The 11,405-nt window shown below is 26.1% G+C and overlaps 1 long non-coding RNA gene across 1 annotated transcript; it reads right to left on the reverse strand.

The window, feature by feature from the left end:
- Positions 1 to 4,712: 4,712 nt before the first annotated feature.
- On the reverse strand, positions 4,713 to 7,644 carry LOC146887993 (uncharacterized). The gene is made up of 2 exons (XR_014993333.1): positions 7,433 to 7,644; positions 4,713 to 5,268 (listed from the first exon to the last, which is right to left on the reverse strand). It is a non-coding gene; the product is annotated as an uncharacterized LOC146887993 (long non-coding RNA).
- Positions 7,645 to 11,405: the final 3,761 nt, after the last annotated feature.

Below are 11,405 nucleotides of genomic sequence, written 5' to 3' on the forward strand. Positions count from 1 at the left end.
AAATAATAAGAAACATGATCATCGTGGCAATTGTTCGTATTAAGGTTGAATTCTTCAACCGCTTCACCGTTCCAACAAAGCACGTACAATATCTTTAGATACACAAAAGAAGCATAAAAGGAACATTATTTCACATTAAATATCTATATTTTCTTTCTCTTGTCTCTCCATTTTTTTTTCTCTCTCACTCTCTCATTTAATAACTTTGTATTAGGAACACGAAACCTCTGCATTTATTAAATAAAACACTCACACTTACACATATACATCATTTTGCAATACATGAAGGTAACTAATATTAAAAAAAAAGTTATAGTAAATTTTACATTATTTTATTTGGTATTTATTGTCCGTCTTATAGTATAATACATGGAATAAAAAGATGTTATATATATATATATATATATATATATATATATATATATATATATATATATATATATATATTATTTTTTGTTATATCTTAGTATTGCGTAGCCAACCAAAAAATAAACTATTTTACATAATTTCCTTTTAAAAAGCATCGTGTAGTAACAGTGATATCACATTTTAATCACGCACGTATGTATAAATGAATTGATTTCCTTAGATACACTTAACCAATGCAAAATGATGCATAAAACTTTAGACATATATTTGAAATTCTTAAAATCTGGACGGCTGGTGTCGATAGAGGACCCATATGCCAATGAGTTTTTGACGCAATGTTTGATGAAATGTCATAAGTCATATGGTCTAAAGAATTTAAAGACGTGCACATCTGAATTTAAATCACGCTGGCAAATCTATTATTTGGTGTGAAAATATTTAAATTTTCTCAACTGAACAACAATAGAACAAACATTGTTCACATGGTTACATTGTAATTGTCAGAATCTTACCACAACAATCTGGTGATCCTATGATGGATTCCAAGAGAAAAAAAAAAACATGGATGCCACAAAATTTATGTGTTTTTCTCTCTTATTTCACTCTTCAAAAGTTAAATTTTGACACCCACTTAGTTTTATTTGCTTTGATTGAACAGGTGTATGATTGAGGATAAGGAAGAATTTAATTAGTGTTTTTTAGAGATAAAATCAGATTGCTTGCGTGTCCATTAAGAACAAGATTTGTGACCGTTCATTGTTGGCCTCACAAAGTGAAGAATCTGAAAAAATTTGTGAAAAGGGAAAATATCTGATGCAATCACAACCTCCTCTGATTGCATCAAACAAGGGAACAGGGTAAGATTTGGCTTGTTTGTTTTGTTGAATATTCAAATAAATTCTCGGAATTTTCTAAGTCCAGATTTGGTTGTGTCTCTACCATACTCTCTCGGTCATGCGTGAACCTCCAAGAGATGAAGATTTTTAACGCAATTCAAGAAATCAGCCTCACCCAATGAATCTTGACAGAACCCAAAATAATTTTTTCAATGCTTGTATAATTCAAGTTTTGATTCATTCTGAGATACTCGTGATACTGTACAAATAATAATAATATTGCATATCACTCTCTTAACATTGCATCTATCGGTTGAAAAATTGGTCAATAGGTACGATGAATCTCGCATAAAAGCTAATGATCCTGTAATAAAAGTTGTCTGAAAATGATATAACACCAAATGGGAAACTAAACTATCATCTAATCTTTACAAAAACAAAAATAATCACGTCCATTATCACGCAACTAGGTTTTGATTCAATTTGGGATTCTCGTGTAAGTAATGATACGCAACAATAGGGTCACTAAGTGCGATGAATCTTGTCGTAAAAGCTGATCCTCTTCAAGAAACACTTTGATAGAAGATATAACACCACATTGTGAAACTTTCGTGTATATAATATAAACACAGTATGCTATTATATGAAAATGTTTTCTATCGAGATTAAATGGTAAAATTAAAATAAATATAATTTTTTAAGTAGTTAGTTTGATTGATAATAGCATATAATTCGATCACCGTACGTGCTACTGATATGATGAAGAAATCTGCTAACACTTGAAAATTATGTGCAAATAGCATTTGAAAAACTTTGTTTGGTCTATTATCGGATCTTCATTCATTTTTATGTTTGATATCTTCCTAGTGTTACACACTTTACATCTTCATTCATTTTTATGTTTGATATCTTCGTAGTGTTATACACTTTACATCGACTAAATATATATAAGAAAGATAAATTCCTTAAATAATATAATATCATAATCATTTTCAGTCTATTTTAAATTAAATTTTGACTATTTTTTACTTTATCTCAATTTTTTATGCTTTATAGCCTCGATATAAATACCATATTTTCTTGGTGCGAGAGAATATAAATTATAATATACACTACAATATTTTTTTTATATTTTATGAGTTTTTTTTTACAAATTTATTATTAAGTTTTGCAAGATTTTTTTAAGAGTTTTAATCAATAAATAATTACTTTTTGGATAATTATTTCTATAAAATTATAAAACTTACGAATATCTTTTACAAATTATTTTATAAAAAATGTTTTTAAAAAAATGGTAACAATTTATTTCAAATTATTTTTGATAACAAAACTAAGACATATCTATCTTTTTCGTAATATAAATGAAAACAAATATCTCATTTTTAAACTAGTTTAATGACATTGGGTTAAGCCTGATTTCTATGGTTTAATATATGAAAAATACTTTCTCATTCTGTTGCATGGTAAATGATATTATTTTATAATTTGCACATATTAGATGAAAAAAAGATTACTGTAGATTTTTTTAGTACCATCCTTCATAATTACTCTGAGATATATTTCGTCTAAACCAGTTTTGTTTATGAATCTTCTGGAATAAATTTATCTGAATTAATCAGAATTTTTTTATCAATCCAATCGGATTCAAATGCATAGCTAGCCATGTTATTTGACTCTAATTAGTTGCGAATGAATGCAATGTAATGGACTCATTTTCTGTTTGGATTTTGGTGTGCAATTTAGTCAATAATATACGCACACAAATGTACAACTCGGGTACAAAACTGTGAAAAATGCATGCATTTTTTTTATCCAATACAGTGGTTGGTTCCAGAAGTAACGAAGAGATTTCAAAATGTTTTGGTTCACGCAAGTATTCATGTAAGAAAACATTATGAAAAATCTTATAAAAGGTGAGGCTTTGACAGAAAACTCATGACATAATACATTAATATAAAACATTACAATGTATCCGGTCTTTTTGACTCCTCTCTTAGTAGGCTCGTCTTCTCATATTTTTTAACTTTATCATTCTCTTCTCTCTTCTCTGAATCAGTCTTCTTTTCGTGTCACGTTCTTTTACGGGTCAACAGTTTTATCAAGAGTTTTATCAAGATATTCTGGAACAAAAAAGCTATTTAATTTTATTTCAAATAAATATTAATTAAAATGCAAGTTGTGTAAATTTTAAATTTCATTAATATATATATATATATATATATATATATATATGAATTTTTAAGTCATCGGTTCATCAGATAAAAGGGTTTCCGCTCTTAAGAAAAAGTTGATTTAAACAAGTGGAGTTAACAATTTTGTTTTCCTTTGTAAATGATTTTTTTAGTATAAATATTTATATTTACAATTGAAAATATCAATATATTATTTTTTTAAATATGAATAATATATCTAACATATATTTACAAATAAAACATCGTTAACATAGCTTGATAAGTTATACATAATATAAATTATTTATTGTTTAATTAAAAAATATCGCAATAAATATATTTTTAAAAGTCAAACGTGTATATATATATATATATATATATATATATATATATATATATATATATATATATATATATATATATATATATATATATATATATATATATATATATATATATTTTATTCACAACTTTCCATGTTGGTTATAGGTCTGCTATTTAAATACGTAGTATCATTTGCTCTTGTAATAGCTGTTATTATAAGTCCATAAATGTAATGTAATTAATTCAAAAAAAAAAAAAACACAAACATAGAACTTTCACATAACATCCTTTCTCAAACATAGTCATTCCCTATTATTATTCTTCTATAGTCACAAATTTATCTATTAACCGAGGTCTAAAACCAAAATTAATTATAATTAGACTTGTGACTCAACACATTCTAGCAGAAATGTATTAAACATGTTTATCAAAAATCAATACCTCACTCAAATCAAAACATATTCTCTCATGATAGTCCTCAAATTCATTCAGTTTAATTAAATTACAATAATTTTTTACTTTTAAATCTTGTGTTATTGAAGAAAAACATTTTGAAAACAAGAGAAGAGTTAAGAAAGTCTTAATGAAAGGAAAGCTCAACTCAATAATCAACCACATCACTATAGATTACATTACCATAAATTCAATTTTTTTAACTCAAATTATGTATGCAAAAGATTAATAATGCCCGTATAAAAAGAAAATTGAAACACCAAAAAGAGAAAAAAGAACTTAATCAAAAACAAAAAAAAAAAAATTATCAGTTATACTAATAAATATCGTCCATTCTAGGTCATGTGTTCTAAATAAAGGGGAAAATTCTTTAATGTTATGTTGGATGAAAGAATTTAAGAGAGTAATTTATTTATTTTGAGATTTTTTTTTTATAAAATGACTTTTAGATGAGGAAATAAAAAAGAAATTAAAATTGACGAATTTTAAAAAGATATTTCAAATAATTAAAAAAAAATTGAAATTCGTTCCAAAAAAAATGAAATTGAAATTCTACGAGTTGTAAAAATTTTTTATTGGTCACGATAAAAAAAGTTACAAATCCAAAAAGTTGACTCATACCAAATTTCAGCTCAGACCGAGTTGTTTTGACATCTAGTCTAGGTCGACTCGACTCGACTATGAGCCTAAATCGACTTGACTCAACATTTGCTAAAGTTGACTCGTCTTTATTTATAGCCATGAGCAACTCATCATGACTTTCGTCTCGAGTGACTTGGCTATACTTTCAATTTAGACCTACTATGTTTGACTTGTGACCAAGATAGAAGGTAGGCTCAAGGCGAAGGTCGAGTCGCGTTGAGCCCAATCATCTTTAACCAAAGTTCAAGTTGAGTCAACTCAGCTTGAAAGTCAATTCGAGACGGCCTAGGTCAAATGTCGAACTGAGTTGACTCGAACCAAAGGTCGTGCTGAAGTTTGTGTCATGTCAGTCTGGGTAGAACGTCAAGATGAGTCATCCCAGGTCAAAGCTTGGGCCGAGTTGGCTGAAGCCAAATCGTCTCGAGTTGACTCGGTCCAAAAGTTTAAACGAGTCGTCCCAAATCAAAAGTTGCCTTAAAATACAAATTAAATTATTTTATCCAAACAAAAAAAATGAAATATAAGATATTTGTATTATTCTATCCAAACAAATTATGTAAGAAATTAAGAGAATTCAATTGTAAGTAATTAAAGTACTATCTATTTTAATTTCTTGAAATTGTTGAAATTTTCTATCCAAATACAAAGTAAAAGAAATTGAGGAAAAATTGAAGATTTTGAGTTTATATATATATATATATATATATATATATATATATATATATATAATTTTATGCACATTATATATAATTCTTTTTAAAATGATAAAATATTTATTTATAATTTATCTTAAACATTTTTTTCTATCGAACCATTTTCAAATAATTAAAAAATACAAAAGAAATATAAAATTTTCAAAAAATTAGAAATCGATTTTTCTCAAATAGTATGTAAAAACTATGTGATTTATGATTGTTCTTTGTGAATGAAAATACATAATAACAGGATAATTTTTTATTGGGTTAACTTTTAAAAAAAATTAAATATATTTTCATTCAGAACTACATAAATTCTGATTTTTTTTTACTGTAAACGAAAATATGTTAAAGCGAACCTTAACCTTATGAATTCCTTTAATAGAAGTGTTTCTTTTTTCGAGTGTTTTCTTATTTTTTGAAAAAAAGTTAAATATTGAAAACAACAACTATTCGTAAACAACTCCTGGTTATAAAATCCAATATTTGCAGACTATATCTGATTTTATGGATTTTTCATAATTTTTTCAGAATTGATATGAACACATCTTTATCCCTAACCAACTCGTAGTTATAAAATACAATATTCACATACTATATCTTATTTTATGAATTTTTCATAATTTTTTCAAAATAAACTATAATAATGACTAAAAAATATATTTTTTAAATTATTTATTCGTCGTAACATTAAAGAAATTTTAAAATAAATATTTATATATTACGAATTAATTAAAAGGAACCTTCATTTCAAAATAATTATCGCAAAAGATTATATCTTATAAAAAATAATAAATATAATTTTTGGAAGTATTATAAGAAACTTTTTAACTTATTCTACTTTTATGACTGTATGTCACTTGTTTTATGACCGGTTATTTTTACTTGTATGATAGGAAGTTACCCATGATTATTTGAGGGTTTTAATTTTCTTACGTTCATTTTTTTCTACTTTCACTAAGTTAAAAATTATTTTCTTTTTTTTCATGTTTTTTTTGTTATAAAGTGAATGAGATTTTATGTATATTGAAATGGGGGACGTGTACACTAAAAGTGAAGCAAAGTTAAAATATTTAATTTATTTATTTATTTTGAGGTTTGCATGGTGCAAATGCAGTGGAAGGAGCCGCGAAGTTGGCGTGGGTGTCTGAAAAAGGCAAAGGCAGGTCTTACACACATTCAAAATTCAGAAATACATCGCAATGAATGATGCAAAAAGAGGTCATCTGAATATTGAAATTAAAACAAATGCTGAAATTCCACATCCAATTGGGGAAAACGTTGCCAAAAGAAGAGACAATATTATATAAATGTGGACCAAGCACAGGTGGAGAAACATTCCAAAACAAACCTACATGAAGGGACATGCCATCTTTACAATTTCATTGCAAAAAAAATGCCTTCATTTGTCATTGCCATCATGATAAATAAATGCATATTCTATTTATCTTCGACAACCAAAAGAGAAAAACAAAAAAATTAAAATATGATAAATAATTATTTTTAATAAGATTAAATATATTTTTAGTCCTTAAATTTGGACATCAAATTTAAAAAATAAAGGCATATAGTATTTTTAACTTAATTACTTTAATTTTTTTTAACATATCAACCGTGTTTTTCAATTAACATTGAAACGAGAACGTGTCAAGTAGTGTAAACAACTCAAATATTAATATAAAGCGTATCTTAACACATAATTTTTTTTAATATAATTAGATTAAAATAATTATATTTATTTATTTTTAAAGTTTAGAATTATAATATATTCAAAATTTCGAACGTTGACAAATTTTAATTTGGCATCAAAATTCAAGGAAAAAAAATACATTTATTCATTTTTAATATGATGTGATTGATGCAAAATATAAAATAAGACAAGACAAAAAATCATTTAAAATAAACAGAAAATGTAGTATAAAAGATGTGAAGAGCGAGTTACCTTATTTAGTGTGTGTTAGTTGATGCAAGTAATTGTGGGCAAGTGGTGGGTTACATGCTTGAGCAAAAGAGTACTTAGAAGATGTTGTTTTGGGAAAAAAAGAAAATTGAAGAGAGAATAGAGGTTGTGGGAAGTGGGGAAGGTGGGAAGATGGTTAATTAAATAAGAGAGGTCCAATGTTTCTAGCCATTCATGTAGCAGTTTTGCTGTACCTTTTGATATGGTCCCATTCATCATCTTCTTCCCAATTCATTATACTTTTTTCCTAATTAAAAATAACACAAAGGAAAAACTCTTATCTATGAATGTCAGCCATGCTCAATCAACAACCCAAACTGACTGGGTATGGGCAACCCGTGATCGCATTGGGATTTGTCATTGGTGTGAAATTCATTTTTTTTTTAATTTTAATATACTTTGATTCAAATTTTAAAAATAAATAGAGACGTTAAAATTTTTTGAGGTATCAAATAAGATTTTATATTAAAATTTGAATTATTTATCCCATTTACATTTCAGTTCAATGTTAGTCTTAAAAATCATTTAATATATAAAAAAATGATTAACGTTGTTAGACTAAAAAGATTATATCTAATTTTTTTAAGTTTTTAAACCAAAATATATAAAATTTAAGATATGGATGAATTTTAATTTTATCTCCAAGTTTAGGAATTAAATATATTTTTAACCTTATATTAAGATTTTCTTATATATTGGTCAAAAAACTTTAATGAATAGACCGAAAAAAAATGGTACAAAATTGAATATTTGGATCTATGGAGTGATTAGTCAATTTATGAAAAGAAAAATATGAGATTAATTTTAATTCAAAACTTTACATTAGTTAGAATTAGGATGTGAGTTTTTTTTATGTTGTTCACCGAATTTGTTTTTCTGTTTTTAGGTAATGTAAAACTTGTCCCTCTGCACTTTGAAATATTTACAATATTTTCACTAATTATGAGATATAAAATCTTCCAAAAATTCTCATATTCTACCATGAACTCATGTAATAATACTCTCATGGTGTACATCAATTATTGTTGAGTTTGGACACCGGTATTTTGTCACAATTTTTTTTTTACTATTTGATACTGTTCCTCATAACTATTTATTTTTTCTTTTTTTTAAAAATATAAAAATTAACTTTTGTTAAAATTATTTTATTTTTATACAAATTGTCAAATAGTCATTGAATAATGTCAAATGGTGTACATCAATTATTGTTGAGTTCTTTGAGTGACATGTCAAAAATATTTATTATTTATATTAAAAATTTCATATTTGATAAGTCACAAATCAACTTACTAAAGCAATCCAAAATCATTTCAAGAGAATTGTTGATAATTAATTTTTTATTATTCAAGTGTACCATTCTTAAATATTTAAAACCGAAAATATTGAAATTTTAAAACCTACAATATTAATCATTTAATTTTTTTCTGAAATGAAGTTCATTTATTGAGACACCAAAATTAGGTAATACTACTAATTATGAAAGTTAGTGAGTCTTGTCAAGAATTCAACAGAATTTATATGAATCCTAACATTGTAAACCTAAAATATACATTGTTTTGGAGTGTATTTCATTAAAGTGTCAACATATTTGGATCACATCCATTAATGTATATTCCATTGATGTCATTTTGAAAAAGAAATCTTTGATTTCGTATCTTGTGTTTGTTTATGGTAGTTCAACGAATATTATTGTTCATGCACCAGAAAATTCGTCAGCAAAAAAATTTATTTCAGTTAGAGTAATTACATCAAAGTTACCAATCTCAATATTATATACAAATAGATTATTTCTAAAAGAACTTATTGCATAAATTATAAATTGATGGTGATTGAGAATGTAGCAAATGCAATGGATTGGGAAGAGTCGAGATGATGAAATGTGTCCTCAAATGAATGTTTATATGTTATGCTACTTTTTTCAAAGCTTGAATATAATAGATTGACAACTTAAGTAGGACTTATTATTTTCAATTATTTTTAATATGTTATATATTTGTTTATATTTTTAACGAAATGAAAAATTGAATATAAATCATAAAAAAATATTAATATGAGAAATCACACATGAATAATTTTTTTTTATAAATAATGAAACATAAAGGAAAATATTAACACGAACTTAATTTTTTTAATATAATTTTGAATGAATACATATGTGAAAAATTATAAATAGAAGATGATAGATGTTTATTTTCTATTTCATTCAAAATTTTATCTTTCTGAAAAAAAATTATTTAAATTTTCTTTAAGCTTATAAAATATTTTTACGGTTGTTATTTTGTCGTATTATAACTCGAAGAGGAAGCTCGTAATATGAATAAATTGGAATTGAGTTTTAAATTTGATTTTTGGAAACTTATCTAAATTGTCCTTGGAGTTCTAAAAGGTTAAGCGAAAATGTTTATTAAAAGGTAGCAACGTTTGAATTTAGGTAAAAAGATTTAATATTTTTATATTTAATCAATGTTTTGAAATCGTTGAATGTGTGTGTTCATGTGTGAATGGATACATATTTGCATTTAGAAATTTAGAAAATAGGAAGATATGTTGATTGTATGTATAATTAGTATTGTTTTAAATCATAATAATAGTTTAAATGGTGTTTTGAATGGTTTGGAAATATGCAATTTAGTTTATATAACTTATTACTCAACTAAGAAACAAAATATTTAACAAAACAATTTTCACTGTCGTTGTGTTATAAGTTTGGGTTGACAACTTAAAAGAAAAAATAAATATTATTTTACCTTTTTCTACCAAAATTTGTATCAAATTTTTTAAAACAGAAATCAAATTGAGACTCGTGAAAAAGAAAAAAAAAACAGAAATTAATGGACAATATATAATTTGAATTGTTTTATAACAATTTGAATTGTTTCAACTAAAAAATATATAATTCAATTTATGAACAATTAAAAAATAATGGACAAGTTTTATACCTTTAATAAGCAGAAATCTAAACATGTGCAACAGATTAATCCTGAATATTCGAGAATTTAAAAATGAAGCTTGAAATGAGGCTAAAAATCCAGGAAAATTAATAAGTGAAGATAAAATAGATGCATTGATTTTAACCCACTGCGTGTTGTTATCGTCTTGGAATGTTGTACACGGTTTGAATAATTTTAAATATGTACAAGCTGGTTGTCCCTTTGTAATGGACCCCACACCATTTACTATAGGTAAGATGAAAATCAAATTCATTGTACATCTCAACAAACGGAGTACCATCAAAGTTTCAATTGCTATACATACACTTGTCAAAATTGAGACCTATATCCATATAATATCATATCTCTTTTTTTAAATTTTAGGTAAATTGTCTCACTTCTTCCCATCACAATATTAAAAACGATAAAACGGATCTCTCCTGATCTATCAACTCATTAAAAAAAGGTAAATTTATTAAACTAGTCAATCTGTATCAACCAAGTTCATTTGGTTTGTTAATCCGTTAGGTCATAAAATGGGATGACCACAAGTTGGCTTGCCGGTTGTCTCAATCTCTTCATCTTCTTCTTTGTCAAATTCGGAGGTTTTTCCTCTATTCATTATCAAGATTTCTTTTTCTTCACTTATCAAAACATAAACCAAAACCTCGTTCATCACTGCCGCTTAGAAGCTTCACTAACGTTATATTGTTGATCGGCGGTGTCGCTAGGATTTCCCCCTCACACAAACTGAGATTGGACACAGCCTAACATGAGATTAATTATAGTTTTCTTCTCAGTGTCATTGTAGTCGACTCACTGGTGTCACCATTTGCCACTTTGTCGCGACTAGAGTTATGATAAGTGTCACTGGCACCACTCTCACCTCCTAGCGTGAGACTTTTCTCCTTCATTCACACCTAGATGTACCTTCATTAATATTCTTCAACATTGTTCGTTGTTAGCATGCACTTGATCGAAAACATAATTGTTGATCATAATCAACGCCAGCATCAACACATTCA

The sequence above is a fragment of the Vigna unguiculata genome, chromosome 3 (genome assembly GCF_037176805.1).
Source record: "Vigna unguiculata cultivar grain cowpea cultivar isolate G323 ecotype 2 chromosome 3, ASM3717680v1, whole genome shotgun sequence".
NCBI lineage: Eukaryota > Viridiplantae > Streptophyta > Magnoliopsida > Fabales > Fabaceae > Vigna > Vigna unguiculata.